We start from the raw sequence: 25,917 nt of genomic DNA on the forward strand, positions 1-25,917 counted from the left end.
TCACTCAATTTCATCTCCATTATGCACCCAAATAACTTTGCCATAAGAGACCCAATCATTATAGTCCGGTAGTTGCTTACATTCTTTACATCCCCTCCTTTATGCAAAGGCTTAACCCAATTAGTACTCCAATCATAAGGCATACCATGTTGAAGTGCAAGGTTGAACATATCACACATCCACTCATGGGTAAAATCTCCCGTCCATTTGATCATCTCCGGCTTGATACCTTGAAGATCTCCCGCTTTACGAGTGGCCAACTTTTCAAGCCCATCGCATACATCCTCAATAGTAAAAAAAGACGGCATACATGGGAGTGAACCATAAAATGGTATTTTTTCAGTATTTTCTTGCTCATATAATTGCCTACAATGTGTGTACATATCCACTAGACTCAAGTTACCAAAATTCTCAACCCGCTTGCCTCTCAAGTTTCTCCAAAATCTTCCACATGCATGTGCCTTTTCTTGGACTTGAAATTCTTGTTGCTTTATTTCCCATCTTCTTCTCTTCTTTTGAATCAATGCCTTGTATGTATGCAAATGACTTTGATAGTTGTCTTTGTCCATAGTTGCATCAAGCTTTATCAAGGACTTTCGAGCATCTTGACATTCTTTATCAAACCACCTTTTGCGTGATCTATCTTTGTTGATACCATGGAGATGCTTTATGGCAAAGCATTCTTCCGCACAAGAACAAATAGCTTTCTTGAAAGCTTCCCATTTAGTTTCCAATGGTGCATCACATTGAAGCTTTGTCATCCATAATTTTTGCTCAACCATTTCAATGTACATTGGTGCCCGTTTGAAATCCATACATAGTAATAACTTCTCTTTCCTTTGGCTGAGATTATCATGCTTAGTTGCTTCTCCACATGAAAGGTCAATACATAAGGTGCTATGGTCCGATTCCGGGGTCCATTGACCAAACATAAAACTCTTTATGCGATACATGATGGCTTCAGAGAGTAGCATATAGTCAATCACACTATCCCCATTATGTCTTCTACATGTAAATCCATTGGTTCCACTCCACAAAGATACACCATTGGCAATGAGCATACCCGTGCTATTACACATGTGTAAAAGTAACTTTCCATAGTGATCGGGCTCTTTCTCATCCATTGAAGTACGATCATACAAGTGAACTTCCTCCAACTCCCTTGAAATGTATGGCATATCAAATTGTTGAGTATCATGTTGCAATGTTTTTGTGCGAGCATTCATATCCCCAAATACAATAACATCACCTTCACCTTTGAAATAAGCAATGTCCTCTTCCAAATCAGAAAATGGTTGATCTCTATCCATGCAAGCATAAAAGGGAGAATCATGATGAGGAATGTAGCAACCGGCTACAAAAGTGGGTGCTCTTTTTGGTGTCATAATTTTCAGCCATACATAACGTTTGTACTTGTCATCTTTCACAATTGATACAAAATCTTCCAATCCTTTCTTAACCATACATGCTAACCCTCCTTGTCCTCTTCGTTGCTTGAGATTCTTTGACCACATCAATGAATGTACATTGTAATCCTCCAAGCCGTTAATCCTTTGTGTATCATGCTCCCAAGTTTCAACAAGAAGTACAACATCGGCTTTGCTTGTTAGTTCATCAATGCCAACCCCCGCATTCCATGGGTATCCATTACAATTCCAAAAGCATATTTTCAATTGTAACTCGGTCTCATAGGTCACGCATCCCTATTTGCTTGAGAGACTTGCCTCCTCCTTGGGCACATTTTCTTCATGAGAGATTTCCTTGTTTTTATTATTCTTTTCCTCATATGCCTTGCGACGCATATTTTGTTGCTTAATAGTGCGATCTTCACATACAAAACATTTTGTATTCCTCAAATAGATCCAACTATTATCAAGGATAATCTTTCGCTTGGTCTCATCCGGCATGGTGCATACAATTGGCCGTTCTCCCGAGCGAGGAGCTCCTTGCTTCCCCACTCTATGTGCTCCATAGACCATAACTCCGGACATGCCAAAGTGGGTTTTGAAGAAATCTTCAATAACAATGGCAAGAGAAGGAGGTGTCTCTAACTTCTCTTCGGGAATTCCACGAATAACAATGTTCTTGGAACGTCGCTCCCGTTCCTTCAACTCCTCCACATCTACATTCTCAACATTCTTTGTTTGAACCATAGCTTGCATGAGTGAGGAATTAGAAACCACATTGCTACCACATACATCAGCCCAAGACTTGTTTGTGCATACATTTTTCATGTCGCATACATCCCGGCTCATAGTGTCAAATTTCTCCTCTTTCAATACATGGTCATGCTCTACTTTGCTCATCCGCTCCTTCAAAGCATTCAAGTCCACAAGAGAGCGTTTACATTCATTGACTTCCTCTTCAAGTTGCATCAAACGTGTTGTTTGCATCTCAAGTGTCCTCTTGAGATTCTCATTTTCAACCACAAGTACCCTTAGTGTGCCATTCTCCATTGCAAGTGCTCGTAAGTCTTCGCCTTGTTTGTTTACGGTCTCTTGCAATGATACCAAGTACGCCATGATCATGGTTTCCGATGTCGTTGGTTGGGTGGTTGTGTTGCTATCTCCACACTTAGGAGATTTTGGATCATTTTCCACAATGGTTGTGGACCTTGTTGAAGAAGAAGAACCCTTGCGAGTGCCGGAAGACATTGTATGTAAAATAGGAGATGAGAATCAATTTTGTTGAACCTGTTTACTTTGAAAATGCTGCTACAGAAATACCTTCCATAACTCTGAAAATTTCTGTCTTTACATCAATGCGTAGAGGACTTCGTGCTCTTCGATTGAGGCTATAGATCACCCAAATCGGAGTTCGGATGAAGAAGTTATGATCAAAAGAGTGGACTGCTGTCTACTAGGTCAAAAAATGGCTGCACTGAGAGAGAGAGAGAGAGAGAGAGAGAGAGAGAGAGAGAGAGAGAGAGAGAGCATGGTGCAAAAGTGCAATAGAAAAACATGGGTAGGCTTTCTTGAAAGATAATTGTCCAAAAATCACTAAAAGGAGCTTTGTACTAACGGCGCGCAGAGAGAGAGAGAGAGAGAGAGAGAGAGAGAGATAGTGCTCGGGATGCTTTGAAATATATCGACAATGATCAAGCAAACACAATTATATATGTAAGAAAGAGAGAGAAGATGGAGGGGGTGCTTGTTGCATTAATACCTTCTTACAAATCTGTCATGACCGATCAAAGTGAGATTAGTATTTGTTCAACATATCTTGAGTAAATTTCACCACGACACATCACAAGAAAAGCCACCCCAATCACTGTCTTAAGGCCAGGGGAGTCCTCTCCACCCTGTCGCTCTCTTACAATATGTGGGATTTATGGATAAATTGATGACAACACCCAGACACAAGCTATCAAGAACTAAAAATATCACCAAGACACTTACACATCATTGTTGTCCATTACTTCACGTTGGAAGAGAGACAAAGTATCCAAGCTTAGTCCAAATCCACCCTCCTTGATTCCGCAAATGTTGGGCTTACACTAGTAGGAGGAATGATCGCTCTCTCTCTCTTACAATGGCATAGAGTTCCCATGCTAATCACCCCTATTCCAACACATGCACAAGCATACGACAATGAGCTTCCACTCAAGAGCTCCTTCTAGAGAGGTTGAGCTTGGCCTCTCAAGCTATAGCATAGTGCTCTTGCTTATGGCTCTCACTTTGTGCTAGGTACACTCTCCTTTTATAACAATTTTGAAGGCTAGGGTTACTCCTCTAACCATGGTTGGGTTAGATTTTCAGCACTTATCTAATTTCTTTTGCTTGGAATTATCAAGAAGTTGGTGTGGATAGATGAAGAAGAGAGAGAGGAGAGAAGTGGAGGTGATAGGACTTTTCATAGTAGGTTAGTGTTAGTAAATTAGTAGAGTTAGTTATTTTATTGATTTACAAATGGAATTGGATATTTACAATGGGAGTATCCAAGTAGGATACAAATAAGGAAGAAAAAACTCTTAATAGGTAAGAAAACATGGATTTCTTACAATGTTGATGCTCCAAGTGTCTTGAGTAGGGTCAATTTTGACGCTTGTTGACGTTCCACTAGCTTTGACGGTACGTTTTTTTCACTCTTGACCTTCCTTTGGGAGCCAAGGTAATTGAATATGAGTTATCAATCACCATGATGCTGTCTTTCAAGAGAAGAGGCTGAATTTTATGGTTTTTTGATAGATATGGGTAATATGGATGAGGAAAAATGAGACTAAGTGGTCAATTTTGGAATGGAAGTGTGTGTAGGAAACATGAGTTCACCATGGTTTCTCTTATTCTTCAAGGTTTAGAAGAAGGTGAGTAGGGTGCAGAGAGGAGTGGTGAGAGAGGTTAGGATGATGAGTGGAGAGGTGTGTGTGAAAGAGGAAAATGATAAAGTGGAAGAGGGAGTGTGGCTGCATAGCATGGGCAAACTGGGGTCCACAAATAAAATCCTAGCTCACAGCTCGTAGCTCAAAAAAATATGAAAAAATTTGAGGTGAAAGTTCAGATCACAAGCTAAAAAGTTTGTTTGTATCACCTTTTCAAATTCGGGGAGCATGTGATCTTTAAAAATTCAGCAAAACCGACTGTTTTTTCCACTGCACAAGGTCCTTGTGAGGTCCTTCTTTGGATGATTCTTTTGAATACCTCCAAGAGTGAGCTCCCCATGGTGCATGCATGCATTCCACATACCCTTGACCTTATTTGGTAGGTCTATAATTGAAGATATTGTTGAGATCATGATATAAGTGAATAGTACAACTAAGAAAATCAAATATTGAGGGGTCTAAAAAAATATGTACATGTCAAATATAAATAATATGGGTGGAAAAAATATAAAGGGGTCAAAATAAATCTCTCTCATTATAAGTCTACAATAAAAAGATGAATATTTTTTGGTGTTCTAATTTATGAGAGTAAAAGAGAATAGATGTAGGAAGGAAAAATCACAATAGTGACAAAATATATACATAAATAAAACTAGTTTTTTTTTATTTTTGTTGGGATGGAGTTACACCAAAAATAAGAGAAGCTTGCATGAAATTATTTTTATATGGAATAAAGAGTATGCAAAATGGTAAGAAAAAATATGGTAATGGTGAGTCAATGTACATAGCATAAATAACACACCATAAGTAGAAATATTTAAATAAATACCAAAATAATTATGAAAACTCCTTTTATTTAGGCCCTATATACAATGAAATATTTACACACAAATGGATCATAATATACTTATATTTTTTTTTAATTTATTTTTTTTGGCTCAACTAGCCCAGTGACTAGCTAGCTGAGGGTTTTTAAGAAGATATGGGAAAAGTCCCCTAACTCACACACACCTATATACAGTGAAATGGTAGGGATAGCCACAATGTTTGGATGATTTTGGTAGGGTGGGTTAACTCACTATGGCAATTATGGAGAGCCGAAAAACGGCTATCACTGTGTACGTACACTATCTTCTACCTTGAAAGAGTATTGGAATTCTTGCAATTCCATAATCCACTTTGAAAATCCAATTACTAAGGTTCATTTGAGATGACACCCAAGGAAACAAATTTTCTATAGTGAGAATTACAAAAGGTTTTTGTAACAGGTAGGGTATAAATTTTATCACCGCAAACATGAGAGAAAGCATCATGAGTTCTACTTTTGTGTAGCCTATCTCCAAAGCATTCATGGCTCTACTAACAAAATAGATTGGTCGCATCCTGGTACTATGAGGATCTTGTTGTAGAAAAATAGCACCAATTGTTTCTTTCCCAATACTAGAGCTAACAAAGAATGTGTACTCCCAAACAAGGAGGCATGCGTGTTGATAGTTTTGATAGAATGACTTTACTATTACAAAAATATTCTTCAAGCTCATCATACGAACAAACTCGACTTGTTGTGTCAGTTTTTGCAAGGGGTGAAGTAATTTAGAATATAGTGTGACATATACTTCACCTTTTGAATGAATGAGATGACCTCCTTGATATTCTTGGGTGATGGGACCTCAATAAGAATTTTTGCATTTGAAGGATCCACCTCAATGCCCTTATAGGAAACCTTGTGACCGAGCAAGATCACTTCGTCCTCACCTATATGGAATTTGTCAGGGTTGATTTGACCTCCCATGTCATACAGTTTCTTCAAACCTTCTTCTACTTTCTATAGGTGAAATGATTTTGAGCTATAAATACAAAAGTCATCAATGAATACCCTAAACATCCCAAAGAATTCTTGAAACACCATGTTCATAAAATGTTGAAAAGATGCCACAACGTTTGTCAGGACAAATGACATGACTCTAAAAGCATAAAAACCCCAAGGAGTGATGGTTGTTTTTAATCGACTCTCCAATGAAATCCCTATTTAAAAGTAACATGAGTAGCCATCACACAAAATGTACTTCTCATGACTAGTTACCTCATTTAGTATCTCATCTTGAAATGGGAGGGGAAAGTGATCTCTTTTTGTTGCCTTGTTGAGTGGACGATAATCCACACACACCCTCCACTTTTCGTTCTTCTTAGGGACAACAATGGGAGAGACCCACTTTAAATACTCCATTGGATAAATGAAACCTACTACTTGAATCTTTCTTACCTCCTTGAGTAGAACCTACTCTTTGATGAATCCTAGGGCACAAAAGCTTGGTCAAAATAGCTAAGTCAAACTGTTTTTGTGTCTTAAATGTTTTGTCCCCTTGGTCGACATAACATAAAAATCAACTACCTTCTTTGTGCCAAAGACCTCCACAAAACATTTTTACAAATTCCTATGCACCTGGTATTGCTATTGTTTTCCATTTTGACTTTGATTTCAGGTGTCTCATGGATGTGCATGCCTAGTGTTTGCATGAGTCCCTCTGTCATGATGCAAATTTGTGCACCCCCATCCCTAGATCTTTCCTAACCAATTTTCCTTTGATGTAACAATCTAGCACATGTGTAATGTCTTCATTCAGTTAAGCTTGCACAATTTTAAAAACAAGCATGTTTATTTTTACCTTTCTCCTAGTGCTAACTACCTTTGTTAACTCCCTCCTAATTTTGAACACAATGCAAGAAATTGAGGCCATGAGATATCAGGACCTTTACCTCTCATGTCTTCCAATAGGTTGTATGGATCCATACCTTGTCCAAGTGGGAATTCTTGGAGGTTGATACGACATCGAGTCCTCTTGGCTTCCTTGGTGTCCTTTGGCTTCTTCCCTCGTCCATGGTCACCTCGTCCATGGTCACTCTATGTTGTGACTCCTTTCTCCTTACCTTTTTCATGGCCGCACTTAATGCCATTTGCTTCCATGTTAAACTCATTTGAACTTGTCACATCTACCACAGGCACATTTGGATCTGGCAAAGGTGGAACTCCTTCCACTCCTAATGGAGGTGGTCTTGCTCCATTTGGTCTTTGCAGTAGCATTGGTTGTTGACTAGCTCCTTCACCTACATTCATCACTAGATAATTCAAGTTATACATCCCATGCCCAAATTTCCCACAATTCCAACACTGTAGTACTTGCCTCGGTCGCAGCTCTCACTTGTCAGCTTTCTTTGTTTGTCCCTTGGGACCTACAGCTTGTGCAAGGTGAATTGACAAGCTGCTCAAAGATTCGTTCAAATTTTCAATTACCTCGATTTTTACCTCAAACATTTGTTTATACGTTGACAGTTGTGTTGTCTCCTTAGATCTAGGACCTTCTACTAGAAGCTCTCCTTGAATGCACTTCAAGGAAGTCCTAGTTTTAGCGGCATCAAAGGTAGCAGATGCACCAGCCTCAACATTTACCTTGTGTATGGAAAATAAACCCGCTATGAATCTCTACTTCTATAGAAATTTAGTACCATCCCCGTGGTTAGCAATGTTCCTTACCCATATAGCCCAAAGACGTAGAAACACCTGCTTGTAGGTGTAGTAGTCGTCTAGGTCTTTTTGCTTGTGGGAAAAAATGTCTTGCCATTGTTTCTGAGTGTTTTGGGGTTTGAAAGAATATCGCATGAAGTGATCCAAAACCTCTCTATAGATTCCTCTAACTTCCTTAGACAGACAAATAGGAAAACCAAATACTAGCATCTTTTTGCAAAACTACCTCAAACATTTCTAAGCATTCCTCATCTCCTATCACCCTTTTTATACGGCAAGTCATTTTGAAATTTGCTAAAAATAACTTGGCATCCTAACCAGGCTCTCCAAAAAAAGACGATATCCTGACATTTGGAGTTGGGCCTTCATTGAATCTGATTTCAAAGTGACAACACGTTTTCTTTTCTTTTTTCCTTTCTTTCTTTAAACAATTCACACAATTTTTTTCTAATTTTTAATTTATTCTTAAAAAAAATAAAGATATGCACATCAAATGATCTATAATAGTCAACAAGAGGAAGGATGACAGGGTTTCGAGATGCGAGAATTTCTCCTACTAATTATAACATTTATTCTAATATGTGGAGTGAACTAAAGGGAAAAGTATCTATTCTTGGGTCATAGTCCATGGTCTATGTATGATCTAATGCTTAAAATAGAACAAAAATATATACGTCCAAACTAAGGTCGTACCTAATGCGTTACAAAATAAAAGGATTTACTGAAGCATTTATTTTGGCCGCCGACGTGAGATACTCCAAAATTCTACAAATTACTCGTTAAAATTGTAATTTAGTGATAAAAATAATATGCACATTTTATCTTGCAATGGGAACAAATGGGTCATACAAGTTTTTGTGATTCATACAATCTACTTGATTATGCTAAAAGCTAAGCATTCACACAATATGCAACAACAATAGACACCAAGTCCTTCTCAATGGGGGCACCAAATTTGAGGCCGTCCAAGGCGGGAACCAAGAGAGGCAACCTCTAAACACCCCTCAAGTGTCTCGTGTTGCTCAATTGGGGCAACCACAAGCAAGAAAAAACAACAACAAACCCACAATCAAACAAGTGAAGGGGCACTACCTAGTTATGGGATGAGAACTAGGATTCAAGAGAGATTTTGTCACAACCAAGAAGAGGTGCAACAAAACACACACAAGCAATCTCACACCAAGACACGCAACAAATGGAGTAGAGAGATTGAGAGCAAAGGGAAGAGAGAGAGGAATGGAACCTGCACAATACCATGCTTGTTACTTGTAAATGGAGTGTACAAAACTAGTCCAATGCTTAGTGAATGCTAAACATTTCCAACACAAACACAAATTATCTTAGGATGTGGGAAACCTCTCACCACAATATCCTCTTACAATGGACAAAAAATTGGCAATAAATACACGCTAAACACTTTCTCAAACGATAAAAAGTTAAAAGACACAAGTCACCTTGAATTCACTAAACCACACTGCACAAGTGAAAGGAAGAAGATTTGAACGTGAAGATTTGAACACTGAATCATTTCTTTGAGGCACCAAATCTCAATTTTATTGATAATAGAGAAACATATACAATAGTGGTTTTGAGATTTTGAACTCACACTCTCTTACTTGCAATGTGTAGCATGAAAGCTTCTCTTACATCAAGTGTGAAACTCGCAAATGGTTGCTACTCATAAATCTCTCTTCATGCATAGAGTGTTGGGGTGCTATGTGAGATATTGGAGATGATTTACAAGAAGGGGAGGGGTGTATTTATAGGTTGGAGACCTCTCATTAAGATTAGTGGAAATACTACTTTACAAGCTAATCAAATCAAGATTATGATTTTTTGAATATCAAAATATAGTGGGACTCTTTTCTCTACTTGAGTCATGTATGTGGGCTCAAAGGAAATGCATTATTGATGGTAGATAGGGAAAAATTAGAGAGCTAAGGAAGGGGAGAGAGAGAGAGAGAGAGAGAGAGAGAGAGAGAGAGAGTTTTTACTATGTACATGTCTTGAGGTGAGGTGCTTTTTAAGATTAAGTCAATGGATATTTTGTGTTAGTAGATTAGAGGTTAGTATTAGTAATCACTAAAATGTTAATGATACTTTTATAATGGATATAATGAGTTAAACAGTTGAAAGAGAATGGGTGAATGAAGTGAGGGAATCCTTGTGATGGTGGTGAAGCTTTGAAGTAGTTTTGGACTTACTTGCGTAGGTTCTAAAAAATGATTGTTGCTCCTCTTCTTCTTCTTCTCTTCTTACATCGTAGCCTCAAAGGTTGAACACCATCCTGAAAGTGACAATGTTGGTTAATGAGAATCCGTTAGTTTGCAGAGATTAAGCATGGTTTTACATTCTAAATTTTATGTATATAAAGAAGAGGTAAGAAGGAATTATGATTTAGGGTAATAAAGAGAGGCATAGAGATGGTGTATGTACATGTATAGTTCATATGAGAGCTATGGAGGTGAGATGGGAGATTAATGGTGAAAAGGGTGAGAAAAACCATGGAAGGTGCAAATTTAAGAAAGGGATCGAGAGAAATGAGTCTGTGTGTGTGGAAGTGTCAAGGAAGGTGAGAGAAGACTAGGGTGACTTGTGAGAAAAAGTGGGTAGACTGGGGTCCACCAAAAAGCTCGTATTTCACCAGTGGTAGCTCCAAAAATTATGAAACTTTTGGAGGTGTTTATTCAGATAAGGAGCTATATTTTTCATTTTGAGAACTTTCTCAAAATCAAAGTTCTATTAGATGCCAAAAATCTTACCAAATTATCTATTTTTTTTCACTACAAGTCTTTTTGTGGCCCTGCTTTTGTTAAATTTTCATAAGTCTCCAAGGGTGAGCCCCTCCTTGAATGAGAGCATGAACTAATATATTCTTAAGGGTTACAAAATATGCATGGATTAGGATTATTGACAACTATGATATGATGGAAAAAAAAGGTTAGTCTATAAACAATTCATGAAATCTATAATAGTGTCACATATATAGAAATAAAAAATATGATATATGAAAACATAGGAAATCAAATGAGGGGCTCTCATTTTATTTTATTGATCATTAGGAAAAGTTTGGACTCAAAAATGGGCCTTGTAAGAATTGTTGATGTGGCATAGCTTTCAAAAAGTGGGGATCGGTAATTTTTTTGCAAATAAGATCCAAACTTGTCGGAGGTTGGATATTTAGAATCTACTCTTCAAATGCTATCTATTGATATATAGCATGCATGTATCCGACATTGCCTTCATGTAGATCTAGAAAAAGGTGATTTTAGATTACCGTAACGGTAACAAAACCTGGCTGATTGAAAAAATATGGCATAACTTTCATAGAAGTCATCCAAACTTTTCTGACCTTGGCTCTTTAGAATCCATTTTTCAAGAACTTTCCAATGATAGGTCATATCATGGGGTTCTAAGCAATATTTAGAGGGGTCTACCGGGTTGCTTTCTTTTGTACAACTTTGATGATGTGGCACTCTTAAAAGGCCCAAAAATGAGTTCAAAAATTTCCTAATGGTAGGCCTATTTACAAGAAGTAAGAAAAAATACATGTAGAAAATGGTAACTTAGTAAAAGGGAATGATGGAGTGAAAGGTATTTTTGTGATTTTTCCTTGGAGTGGATTCACGCCAAAATTTAGAGAGACTTGGATGAAAAGGTTTATTTATAGAATAGAGAGAATGCACAATGGTAATAGAATTACTGTAGCAATGATTTAATGTATATAATATACTTAGGTAAATAACGCACATCCAAATTTAAAATATATAAATAAATATCAAAAAATTTATAATAATAGTACCTATTTTTAGGCCCTATATACAATGAAATATTTATACACAAATGGACCATAATATGTATTTTATTTTATTCATTTTATTTTATTGGCTCAACTAGCCCAATGACTAGCTAGCTGAGGGTTTGTAACAATATATGGGGAGAGTCCCCAAACTCACATATGCTTGTGTACAGTGAAAAGGTGAGGATAGCCACAATATTTATGTGATTTTGGTAGGGTGAGGTACCTCCTTATGGAAAATATAGATAGCCAAAAAATGGTTATCATTAAAAAACATTTATAGCTCAAAATCATTGCACATACAGAATGTAGAAGAAGGTTTGAAGAAACTGTACGACATGGGAGGCCAACTTAACCCGAATAAATGCCATATAACTGAGGACATGCAAAGTGATCTTGCTTTGTCACAAGGTTTCCTATAAAGGTATTGAGGTGGATCCTTCATAGGCAAAGGCTCTTATTGAGTTACCATCACCTAAGAATCTCAAGTAGGTAATCTCATTCATTCAAAAGATGAAGTTTATGCCCTACTTCATTCGTTTAGCCTCGGAGTTACTTCAACCCTTGCAAAAATTGACACAACAAATTGAGTTTTGTTGGTCTGATGAGCTTGAAGAATATTTTTGTAACATTAAAGTCATTCTGTTAGAACTACCAACACTCATGTCTCCTTGTTGAGAGTACACATTCTTTGTTAGCTCTAGTGTTGGGAAAGAAAGAACTAGTGCTCTTTTGCTACAACAATATCCCCACAATACGAGGATTTGACCAATCTACTTTGCTAGTAGGGTCATGAATACTTTGGAGAAGGGCTACGCGAAAGCAAAACTCATGATGATTTCTCTCATGTTTGCGGTGAGAAAATTTACATCCTACCTGTTACCAAAACCTTTTGTAATTCTCACTGCAAAACATTTGTTTCCTTGGATGGCATCTCAAATGAACCTTAGTACTAGGATTTCAAAGTGGATTATGGAATTGCAAGAATTTCAATATTCTTTCAAGGTAAAAGATAGTGTGTGTGCACAATTGAAAGGGATTTTCACTTATCGTGTGCATGAGAATGAGATTAAGATGCCTGAAGTAAAAACCATACCTTTGCCAACACATAAAGATATTCCTTTTACCTTGTTCTTTGATGGAGCTTTTTAATGATCCACATGTAAAGTAGGGGGAGGCTAGTGTTAATCAACCCAAGTGGAGAGGTAGTCATGAAAGAGAAGATCAACCAACTAGGTTCAACTAGTAACAATGAAGCAGAGTACAACATACTACTTCATGGTTTGAAGATATAACACCATATCAGAGATTTTGAGACTTAGTACTTAAAAAACTCTTTTGAGCCATGCTCTCAAAACTTTGACTGAGATTTGACCATGTGGTCAATTTTTAAGCTTATTTGAAAGTGAAAATTGCGAATTTCCCAAATTCACTAATATAGTGTTATATACATTAGTGAACGTATACAATGTCTCATGGTAAAAAGAAATGAAATCCTCATTGTAAAGCAAATATTAGCCATTTTGGCATGCAAGAATGAAAGCATAAGGACAAAACTTCATGCCATCCATAGGTTATCTAATCAATTTGAAAAGGTGCACTTGTAGCATATTCCTAGGAAACAAAATGAGGATGCTCATTTACTTGCACAACAAGCGGTTGCATGTGTTGAGAAGGAAGTGCAGGTCATCATGATGGGTGCATCTAGCAAGAAACCAAGGTACTAGGGAATGGAGTCACTGGCTCCAATTATTGGCTACATTTTGGAGGACAAGTTTCCACAACACTTCACAAAGGTTCAAAGGAGAACACTCATAAAGAAGGCAAGTTCCTATCTCCAGGGATTCAATATTCACGTGATCACGTAAAATTTCTTATTATCATAATGTTTATTATCACATTCACATAATCACAATTAACGTGATCACAAAAAAGCTAATAAGTGGTGATGTGGCAACTCACCAAAAACTTGCTAGGGTATGTTGTTTTCTTGATGGGCTTACTAGGAAACTATGTGCACCCTAAAGCAGGCCTAGTAGAAATGAAAAAATCTGAGCGGGCTTATCAAACTGGACAATTTCTATAGGTTAAGCGGAAGTCACGTGAATATTTAACATGATCACATATTTTGAAATGTGAACACTCATTGTTATTAACATGTTCACGTGAATTTCTATATGTTAAGGGGAACTCACGTGAATATTTAACGTGATCATGTATTTTGAAATGTGATCACTCATTGTTATTAACATGTTCTAGTATTTGTGATCATGTTAATGAAATCCCTACATATCTCTTCCTAGAATGCTCCCTAAAAAAGGATAAAGTGTGTAAAAGAGTACCATTGATCAAGAAAATACAATCATTCTAGAAGATTTGCATGAGGAAGTATGTTGTGGTCATTTTGTCCAAGAGTTAACTATGAAGAAGATTTTACTTGCAGGGTATGTTTGGCCAAGTTTGCATGTGGATGTTCAAAATTGGGGTAAAATCTATCACAAATGTCACATTAATGGAAACAGAAGATTGGTGCATGGTCCAAGGAACATTGTGCTTGCAAATGGACCTTTTGAAAAATGGGGCATTGATGCTATGAGTCAAGTGGCTAAAACAAAAAATGGTAAACTCTACATCGTGCTTGCAAATGGACCTTTTCCAAATGGGACATTGATGTTATGGGTCCACTAGCTAAAACAAAAAAATGGTAAACTCTACATCCTAGTGGCAGTAGACTATATGACTAGTTGGGTGCAAGCACAAAGTGTGGCAAAGGTAAATGAGAGAACAATGAGCAAATTTATCTACACTCACATTTGTTGCAAATTTGGCACACCTTTGGAGATTGTTTTTTATAATGGTCCATGGTTCCCAGGGTTCAAGAAGGGCTTACTCACGAAAGTTTATGAAGAGATTCAGATTTTCCATCATCATAGCACACCTTACTCTCCACATTCAAATGGTTTGGTAGAGAAGGTTAATGGTGTCATTGCAGGCATCTTTAGAAAGATGGTGAAAAACAAGACAAAGTTGTGTGATGACTTCTTGGATGGTGCCTTGTGGGCATATCACACCACATACAGGGAAGCCCCTGAGTTCATGCCATTTCATTTAGTCTCTGGTCAAGAGGCATTGCAGCCTATTGAGCTCGACCTTCCAACAATGCGGCTCCATGGAAAAGGGGCACAAGATGATCAAGCAACATGGGTAGATTAAACTCTTACCTTAGTCAAACTTGAGTGGAAGAGAAAAGCGGCTTATGAGTGCTAAAAGAGGAAAGCTACACAGGAGAAAGAAAAGCTCAACAAGAAAATGAAGTAAAAAACTTGATAATTTTTTGGATGCCAAGTTTGAGACTAGATGGTAGGTACCATACACTGTCAAGAAGGCTTTCAATTCAATTGATTAATAGCTGATAGAATTGAATGGTAAAGAGCACTCGTGGTTGCTGACACAACTAAAACCTCTAAGGAGTCACCCAACAAATCAAAGGTATATCAGCCAAAGTACTCAAGAAAGTAAAGTAAAGTCAAGCAAGTGTTTGTTCCCATCAATTTAATCAAATTCAATGATCCGGTTTAGATTAAGGACGAGAAATCAACACAAAAAGACAAACACATGGGATGGATAGCATCAGAATGGAGCTTAAAATAACAAGAGTACTATAGAGGTAACAGACAGATATGGGTGCCAAAACCGTAGGTTAGGGCACATGAAGTAACTTCAAGTCCCTCCCAAGAAAGAAGACCCACAAGGTATCAACCTCAACAATATCCTAGGATACCTAAGAAGCAGGTATACAACAGAACAACATCAAAAGATGCTAAAGTCTACCACAGCTCTCAAACAAGAGGATACAAAACAAAGACGGATATCAAAGAATCTTCCTCTTGGACAAGGATTCTACACAGGTTATACAAAATATTTGGCTACCGATCAACCACAAGCCAATTGCAGCTACACCAAACCTACATGAAGCTCTCAAGAACTCAACAAGGCCTAGAGCAAAGCAAACTCAACCAAAGGAGATACAAAGGTCATCAAGAGATTTGGATTCCTAAGTCTTCCAATACTCCTAGTCAAAATCCAAATGCCCACAGTAAATAGAGGCCTACAACAACATCAAAGACTCCTATCAATAAGCCTAATTGGAGAATCAAACAGATAATGGAGTCTTCACAGTCAAAGAAGGACAACCCAACCAACACGAATGCAGATTCAAAGATGATAAAACAGGTGTGATAGAAGAAACCTTTGATGCCAACTTGGTCCTTCACTAATCCTCTTTTTGAGGATTCAAGCGTACTTTTACCTGAAGAAATGTTTGTAGTAAGCATAAGAATGTAAAAAGACAAGTCACCAGAGTGAAAAAAACACTCTTTCGCATAGTCAGAGTCAGGGCTAATGAGCCATAAAATGAGAAAATCATTAGACCCAAAGCTTCAAGTCATATTAAACTCTATGCTAAGAGTCATAGTTATTAGGCTTACGCTGAAGCTGGAAGAGTTGAGCATATCTAAATTCATGTTGCTCATGCTAGATGAGATGAGTAGAAGAGTCACTTACAATTGGTGGAGTGTCGTAGAGTCCAACACTCATGCACAATGCAAAGTAAGATGAGAGCACATATCCTCGTCAACAAAAAACCATTCTTAAAAGGGTGCCAACTTGCAAAGCCATGTCATATGCTTTTATAGATACACTGTCTTTTTGAAGAACCCCTCAAAATTCTTCTTGCACAGCATATTGTTTTCCATGCATTTCTGTGTATGCATAAATAGGATGTCCCATCATTGGACATATGCATTAGACACTCTTTTTTTCTTCCACCAATGCACCTTGAGTGGACTACAGTAGGAAAACCAATGTTCCATCATGCTACCCTCTCATATTTGCAACCTTTTTAATTCCATATCTATCAGCAAATAATCCCTTCAGTACTATATTAATATTCAATGCTAATAAGTACCCCAATAATGCACGTATCCAAAAGGTACTTTTTTTTCACTAGGTTTTTTCCCTTTGGTCATCCAAAAGGACGAGCACTAAAATCAAAAGGGGAGAATGTTAACTGAGTCAATGTCAGTTACAGAAGCTGCTAAAGATCGAAGATGTACGGATGCACATCGAGGATGAATACAAAGAAGCAGTAAATATTGGAGTTACACATTTTTCATGTTTTCCCAAAATGGTCATGTATTGTAAATTCTCGATTTATTTCAAGCCATTGTAATATTTTAATGTGTTAAGGGCTCAATGGGAGTTCCAAGATGAAAAGAACAAGCCAATTAGTGTGCCTAGGTTACAGATTTAGTAAGTGGTGGAGCCCTAAAGGCCTTGGGCACCCAGACATTGTATATTCTTACCGTAGGTATATAAGGCAGTGTGTAAAAGAAATTAGGGTTCTCAAGCTCATTTGTTGAGAGCACTCTCTGGTGAGAGCTCTTGAGGTGTGTGGCTATGGAGTCCTTGAGCTTCTCCTTTCTCATGTGACTTGGTTAACACTAATCAATGCTTAATTCTCTTTCACTATGCCTCTCTCATGCTTCTTATGATTGCCTATGATGCTTTGATTAGGTAGATCATAATTGATTAGTGGTTAATCCCTCTCTAATCTTGTGTGATTGCCCTCTTTTGCTTGTGTGTGCATGTAAGTTTGATTGGAGTGTGGTGCTCAATAGATCTATGTGTGTGTGTTTGCAATTACTGTGTTGCATAATAGGATTAGTGTTGTGTGTGTCTTGCAATCGTTAGTGTGTGTGATTGGGTTGATCGGAGGTGAAGGGAAGTGGATGTGGAGATTGCCTTTCATTGTGGCTTAGCTCCTCCATAGGCCGAGAAGCTCACCTTGTAGAGTCACCATTTGTGTTGCCATGATTAGCTCACTAATTGTGTAAGTGTTTCCATGCCCTAGCCAGGTAGCTCATCCATTTGGATTGATAATTTTGTTGGTCATTGGATCTATGCAACAATGAAACCCCCAACATCCTGGTAGACTCTGCTCCTAATGTTGCATGCTATCTGCATTGGTTTAGAAATATGCACCAATTTATCAATTTCAATCATTGCTTGTAAACTCTTGACCCTTTTATTTAAACTTGCAAACCAGCAACCATCTAATACAAGCAAGAACATTGTTAGTGTCATATTACAGTTCTCGAATGCAAGGCAATTGTGAAGTGTGCATACCTGCAAAGACACCTTTTTCTTGCATCCGCCAATGCCTTGCTCACCTCAGATTATGTTCCCTTTTTCATCACACCCAGCTCATAAGCAAAGTTCTTACCCTTATGCATCGACTTAGCATCTTTGATGAATGACTCCAGGTCCAAACTAGGCATTGATTGCAAATGACTCAATCTATCTCCATGACTCAATAGCCCAACAATGAGGCAATCAAATGTACTCACTAGTTTGAGGAAAGTCCTGACTCAACATCTCCCAGATCACCGGAGGACATTGCACACAGGAAAAGTTTTTTTTTTTGTCCTATGGAAGAGTTGCACATGCCAACCTATATTATCTTTCCTTCGTTATCCACTTTGGTTGACTGATCCACTAGATTGCACGTAATGTTCTACACAAAAGTCCAAAGGAGTCAATGGAAACATGCCATATGCACTGGGGAGTGTAGTGGCCGAGCAACCCCTGCGTTGAACTTAGGTACTCTCCTTGTAAAGATAGTGCACGATGAAGGTCTGGATCTACCATTGGTGGAGAAACCTAAGTAGATGGATAGACACCTCCATAGTCGTCGTAAGAGGGCCATGACTCAATATGAAAATTCAAAGATGTTTACTCCGACCTTTTACCATGTGTTTTTTGAGTGTCGCTCGTAGCAAGCGAGAACCTACTCAACACATAAAGATGTCAACTAGGGACGTCACTGACCCGATTAGGGCATGGAGGCACGCCAAGAGGGTGTCAACCTCTTGTCAAATACCTATGGAATGGTTATCTAAGATCTCTAAGTCCTGTGTGCGCGGGAATACCCAAATCTGCCAAGAACCTCCTACGTCATGAAACTAAGCTAAACCTTGGGCTAATGACCTCGGTTTGACACGAAACTCATCGTAGGCAATTTCCTACATGTCCCCAAGCTACCTAGACCCTCAAACCTGAATTCTGCACCCTGGCAGAAAACACGCTTACTGTCTGACAGCAAAATGGAAGTTGTCGAAAACGATCCCAGATGGTCTCTAGCTTAGTTACAAAGGATAAAAATAATCTTGTTATTATGTAGCAAAAATGGTCGTATTACAAAAGGTGGTATTTCTTGAGTGACACAAAAAGGTAACAAGACAGAGCTTGTTTTCATCGACTACATCAGCTAGGGAAGATTAATATGATCACAAAAGGAGAAATCTCATTACAAAAAGATGAGAAAACTGGGAAATAAGATGTTGATGGTCTTCCTAGGAAGTACCTTCAGTGGGATAACACTTCCACAGTAAGGGAGAGCTACCCTACTCTATGGTTGGTTTCGCTGAAATCTCGTGATTCTCGTAGGTCGATGCTCGTGACGTAGCGTCTCGTGGTAAATGGTTGGCGTTGAATCGAAGAGCTCGATGAGCTGAATGCGCATGTGGTCTCGGTGTTGCAATGCGACTCGTGCAGCACAAGATAGCAATCAAAGAAGATGCACACACAAAAATAGATAAGCTGCCCGCGCAGAGAGTTTTTTAAACTCATAAAATCCCTCCTACAAAACCCTTCATTTTGACCTTTATACTTAGGTCTTGTGGGAGGAGGGTTTCCCATAGATACATGGCTCAATAATCAATTGTGTGCTTGAGTTGGGAATCAGTACAACTTGGAAGCCCATGGCCCCAGAAGATAAACCCTTTACATTTGAATAGCAAAAATATTACGAGCTCGACTTCAGAGAAAAAAATTAATACAAAAAGGCAGGGATTTGACTTGATGTAGTGGTGGCTGCTATCCACCGTTGCTGACCTACAACACTCCCCCCCTCCTAAACCAAGTCGTCCTCGACATGGGGTTGTTGTGGAGTGTGTTTAAGCGCTTGGCATTTCATTTGTCCAATTGAGTGGACATCTTTCTAATCTGCACCCTGCCATAAGCTTAAGGGCCGCTTTGAACTGGGCCTTCTTCTCCTTTTGAATGGCTGATAGTGGGATATTCTGGATCCCATGCTTCAACTCGATTGCTGTATAACTTACATATCTTGTTGCTCTAAGGTATGCGACTTCGATGTTGAAGATCTTTGAATTATAGGAGAAGAAGCCGGTGTAGAAATCCTCTTCGAATGTTTGGAGGTAGTAGCTGGGAAAAAACATTAGACGAGCAAAAAATCCATGCGAAATGACTTCATCTGGTTGGCCGGATCGATCATAGTATAGGCCTCTTGTACCCTCCAAAAAACCCAACCAGGGAGTGTCTGTTAACTCTGTCTGGTGGTATACCTGTATACAGGTTAGTAGCATCCGACATATTTTCCTTAGCATACCTGTAGATAGGTCTGGGAGACCTCTATACATTTCCTCAGCTTCAGTCAATGATATGATCATATATTCTTCTGTAAGGTAGTCACCTGGCTTAGGAGCTGGCAGTAGTGGATAGTTCATCCAAGTGGGATGCTCCTTCTGAAGGTGCTCAAACACTTGCCATGTGTATACTCGCGGACAGGGGCAGACTGTAGGATCTTCTTTAATGTATCTAGGTGCGTGGACTTGATGTTGGATAAGAAATTATGGATGCTTCTTAAGCCATCTCTGTCGCCATGTAGGTTCAAGACTTTTCTCCGGCACCTTCTACTCCTCTACCATCCTTTTAAGCTCAGCTAATATACTCTGCTTGAAATCAAGAGATTCAAACTTCATCAGTGGAAAGGGAAGCATGCGCACATACCAAGCTTCATTTATCTATTGGGGAGTCAGGTGAGCGACATTTGCAGAGTGTAGTATACGCTACTCCCAGCTTAGGCTCTTCCAATGATACCTCTCATGGAGGGTCTCCATGCGCTCTCTTAACTGCAACTATGCCAATTCATTCAATGCTTCAGCTGTAGTAGGCTCTGGCTCTGTAGCAAGTGTAGATATTGGTTCCTCTTGTGCCATCTCTTGTTGTACAGTCCCTTCTGTCTCTAGTGATCTGGCTTCAGACCTGGTAGATGTAGGCGCTATATTTGGCCGTGAACTTGAAGCGTTTAAGAGTGCCAACTGTTGCTTTAAATTTGCATTTTCTAGAAGGAGTTGGTCTTTTTGTAGCATAGATTGAGCTACCAGCTCTTCTCTCTGGAAGGCTTCCATCCTCAGCTTCTTCTTGAGCTCTTCTATCTTCTGATCTTTTTCTTGCATAGCTATTTGAGCTAAGGAGGAGGTGGCCTTGGCTACTGCATAGCCTTTGAGCTTGTCGATGAGTTCACTTTGAAGCTGGACTTGGGCCTTTAAGGAAGTGATGTGATCCGTGCCCAGATCATACATAAATTTGAGTCCACTATACTCATGCCTTGCTTTTTGATGCAGCTCCTTTTCTACTGTAAACTGATTATGTAGTTTTCTTAGCTCATCATTAGTGCTGGCTAGCTGTTCTTTCAGTTGAGCTACTTCTTGGAGTGCCTTTTCAAGTTGCAAGCTCTTTGTAGTTGTTTCTTTCTCAAGCTGCCTGGCCTGATGCTTCATTCCTTCGGTCATCATTGTAATCTGAGAAGCAAAGAAGTCCAACCCTTGACCGAAGGTCTGCATCGGCGGTGGGACCACTGCTGGCGGAGTGTGGAATATAAGTGGTACTGCAGATGTGTCTTCTCGTGCCTTTGATGATTCAGCTATTGGTGTGTGAGCTAGACTTTCAGCTTTTTTTTTGCTTCTCTGGCATAGCAAGCTTGACAGTTTCTTCCTTTGGAGGCGGAGCCGCTTCATCATCTTCGAGGTTGACAATAATTGGAGCACGTTGGACCTCTGGCTCTCCCTCTCCTTCAAGTCCTGCATATTGTTGACTTAGTATGTAAATTCTTGTTACAGAGACAGATACCTTTCTTGCCGCAATTTCTCCACTCAATTGAGTTGAATCTTGCTTTTGCTTTTGAGCTTCATCTTTAGCTATCTCAGGCTCTGTTTGTGTTGCTTGTGCAGGTTGTGCTTTCGAGATGTGTGGCTCTTCAGGTTGTGGAGGAGGAGATGGAGGGTGTTGTTCTGTTACAAGTGGTACATATGCTGCTGAGCCCCCCATTCTTTCCATCCTCTCTTTGGCAAGTCTTTCCTCCTCTTCCTTTAGATATGCTTTGAGAAGGAGGTCCTCTTCGGCCATGGTGACTGAGGGCTTTTTGCTGTGTGGTTCTCGTGGATTCCACTGCTCCTCAAGGTCACCGGATACTACCCGTTGCTTCTTGTATGCTTCTTTTAGGCGTTCAAGGCGAGCATTCTTTTGTAGTGGATCCTCTTGTACTGGAGCTGTGGGAGGTATTTTCCTTTTCCTTGTCATCAATGGGGTGTGTTCTTCTTTCTCTCCCTCAGTCTCCGGCTCTGATGCTTGTGTTGGTTGTGGTTTAGAAGAGGTTCCCGCTTGTTCTTCCTCTTTGTAATCACTTTCTGGTTGCGAGGCTTCATGATGTGTTTCCTCTTCTTCCTCCTCCTCTTCTTGCACTGTCACTAACCTCCTTCTTAATCCTGCCCTCACTGGCTTAGCCTTCAGCTTGGGTGGCTCGTCGTCAGAGGAATCGATATCTTGTAACCAATCTTGTTGGGAGGGAGCAGGTGGTAGCTGAGTTGTGGCCCCAATGAACTCATATGCAATTCTTGTCAGAACTTCGGGTGCAGCTAAACATTTGACAGGGCCCTTTCTTCGGAGGTGAAGGAGATTATAATGAATTTACTGTGGATGATATATATCCACAGGGGCATGTTGTCGGCAAGCCCATGAGAATGTAGTAGCCACTGCATGGTTGGGGGTGGTGAAGCGGGGCGTTCTTTTATCTGTAATATGGAAGAAGTGCTGATAAATCCCGGTGGGGAGCCGAGCCCTCTAGCAGATAATGCTATCAAATGTAGCGGCGGCTGAATCCCGCTTTACAAATGTATTTGGCTCTCTTTCATGTCGAGCCCTCATTGGCATCCTCGTGTTTGACAGTTTCAGTGCAGCTGCAATAACTTCTTGGCTTATGTGTACTTGGACTTTTTCATTGGCCATATTGGTGATATGGGCAATGCCATCTACTTGAAATGTGTGCAGAAGCTCATAAGCTCTCTGTAAATCTACTCCGCACGGCTCCATTTCAAAATACCTATGCAGATCCACTTTTTCCAAGTCATCTTGGTGCTGGCTGGTAAGCACGTAGACTTCTCTTGGGGTTAGGGGGACATCCATTAGTTGGTTGTCTGGGGTTATGAATATTCCCTCATAAATGGTTGCATTGTGTGCTTCCAAAATCTCTCTCTTTAGGTAGGTGGTTGCTTCCTTCATTGTCCTCTTCAGGATAGTATAAGGGGGCATCTCTTCTAATTCTTGCTTGATGGACTTTCTTCTGGGTCTCTTGGCTGGACTCTTTTCTTCCTACATTTTCCCTGTAAGCAGACCACCAACTTGAAAGTTGTCAGTGTCTAGTCAGAGTGATGGATAGGAGCTTCAACTGAATCTTTGATGATCATCAAATGCAAGTAACACTCAAAATATATGTATAAAGCATGCTTGCAAGCCCAAAACACTAAAACTGACAATTTAGCAACACCAGACAGTGAGCGTGTTTACTATCTCCAGTAGGTGTTTTTGGCACTTTGAGGTGACAATGAATGCATAGGCATGTAATACAATGCATGTGGAGTGTACTCCCCAATTTTGGTGTAATATGGAGCAACATACCATGATATATGGCAAACCCTAGATGGTAGGTGAGCTGTATAAATAGGTAACTTAGTGAAATTTTGATGCATAGTGCTTGTGGTTTCACAAACATTGTGCAATGAGGCTAGATACAGCTTTTGATGGGGTGCAAGTGAACTTCTGGGCATTGAGACAGTAAGAGCGCTTACTGTCTCCAGAGTGATATGGAGCTGGTTTTTTTATCTATAATGCCAGGGTTAGCTGGAAGGCATCATTTGATGATTTTTGATGTGATGACTTTATGCTCCTTGGCAACAGTAGGTCCAGAGTTGGCTAGCTGGTGACTTAAATGGCTAAGTGATGGTTTTTTGCATTTTTACTTGGTAGGAGGCTTAGCCAATGTAATCATGGTGATGTATAGGAGCTATCTGGAAACTTTGGTAGTAGTCTGGACATGGGAGACAGTAAGAGCGCTTACTGTCTCTTGAGAATTTTTTGAACTTTTTGAGAATGTAGCTTTATGGATGGCTCATAGAGGCTCTAAGAAGCAATTGTGGAGCTTGGCTCTCAACTTGGAATTGGGTATCATGGTTTCTTCACCAGGATTGATGTTGGCAGACTGATGAGCTTGGATTTTGGTCTAAGGATGGGGCTTTTGTGATTTTGTGGGTCAAATGCATGTATATTGATGTATTTTGATGTATTTTGAGTTGAGAAATTGGACAAAAATCCCTTAGATATAGTAAGAGCGCTTACTATCTGGGGGATCACGGGAGTGACATGCAATTGGAGTTTTGTGTTGGGACATTGTAGCTAGGCCCTATACACCCTTTTGGTGTGGTCACTTGTCATTTTTGACATCCACATTGGGTGTGGTGTCTTCCCAGACTCCCAAAGCCATCTGTTGACTCTGTGTTGGTCTCGGCCTTCCAGGTTAGTATATGCCTATGTGGAATTGTTATTAGACCTATCTCTGAGGTCTCTGTGAAGTCCTATAGCCTTTGGTGGTCTCTAGAGTCTGTTGTGTTTTCTACGGGATTGTGCGTTCCCAGCCCTGTGTGTGCTTGTTACGTGCTTGTAAATGAGTCAAACAAGCATTAAATGACTTGAAAAGTATTAGTACTTACCCCTCATGGTATCCATGACTGCAATGTGGAAGCAGGTGGCAGGTGGAAGCAGGTAGCAATATGCTCTCTCAAGCTCTCTTTCACAAGGACAAGTAGCAAATGAGCTTAGAAATGAGGGCTTGGGGTATACATACTTGGGGCTTAGGATGTGCAAGTGCAACCACCCCCATGGTTAGTCCCAACTCACATGTTAGATGACCTACGGATCGAAAATTTTGCGATTTGGACACCGTATGGCCAAATTCCATCACTTTTGCACTTTGAGCCTTTCCGCTTTAAAAATATAATTTCCGTCATTTTCCGCAACCTGACCTGTTGACATTGGAAATCCATTCTGAAAATTCTTGCGGGTTTTCTAATATTAGGAAACATTTCTTGTATCTCTGTTTTATTTTTGGCGGCTTATTACTATTTATTAGAAAATAAAAAGAGAAAAATAGCAAAGAAATAGCAAAAGAAAAGAAAATCACTCCAAAAATTATCCGAAAAATCATAGGGTGTCCCGATATCTCATATTTATTTAAGATAGCTAAAAACTAAATTTTTGTACATATTTACACACACCTAGGGGTATATATCTTGCAGTTTCCCCGTTTTTACCACTATTCAGGGCAGAAAATGCAAACTTGGTCAAGAAAATTTGCAATAAAACACAAAATAAGTAGGAAACCATTTGAATACATTGCCCTATCATCATTTTGGGTCCGCATTTGGAATGCCTCCCCCCCGCCTATCTGGAGTCCTCCTGGACAACATTGTGTCATACTAGTGGTGTTGTGCATGGGTAAAACATTGGTGCCTATGCAAGGCCGTGTAATTAGCCCTATGCATGCATACTCGGTCAGTGCATGGAAAAATTAATGCTATGCAAGATGAGAGTCTTAAGCAGATTGCTTAAGGGCATCTGCTGGCGAGGTTTCCAAGTGGTAGAATGCTTTCAAGAGACTAAGTTTCTCGGACATGGTAAGAACTGGTGGTGGTTTGACCAATGTTGACGTGTTGAGTACCTGTTGATTTTTTTTAGGTTGCCATTGCAACCTGGATGTAGCCGGTTTCGGGTTTGGAATCTTTCGTTTGGGTTGCCATTTATATGAAACGGCAATTTTGGTGGGCTGTTTAGGAACCCAAACTTGTTTAGTGAATAGGACTTTTGGGTTTGATTTGCCTGGGCGTGGGTGGGCTCGGGTGTACTGTTTGGATTGTTGAGTAGTTGTGATTGCCGTGTTGTTGCCTTTTGGCAGCGGGGGTTGAGCAACTATTGGCTTGGGTTGCTTAGGCCGCCAGACTTGCTTGGTTTTCTGTATAGGAGTAATGATATTAGCAGGTTTGATTGGAGTCCACCTATATTTGCTGGATGTTGTCGATGTGTTGGGCA

At 39.5% G+C, this 25,917-nt stretch overlaps 1 pseudogene; it reads right to left on the minus strand.

The window, feature by feature from the left end:
- Positions 1-20,567: 20,567 nt before the first annotated feature.
- Positions 20,568-21,906, minus strand: LOC147462605 (uncharacterized; annotated as a pseudogene).
- Between the last annotated feature and the right edge of the window lie 4,011 nt (positions 21,907-25,917).

This window comes from Adiantum capillus-veneris, chromosome 2 (genome assembly GCF_014529385.1).
Source record: "Adiantum capillus-veneris isolate H3 chromosome 2, ASM1452938v2, whole genome shotgun sequence".
NCBI lineage: Eukaryota > Viridiplantae > Streptophyta > Polypodiopsida > Polypodiales > Pteridaceae > Adiantum > Adiantum capillus-veneris.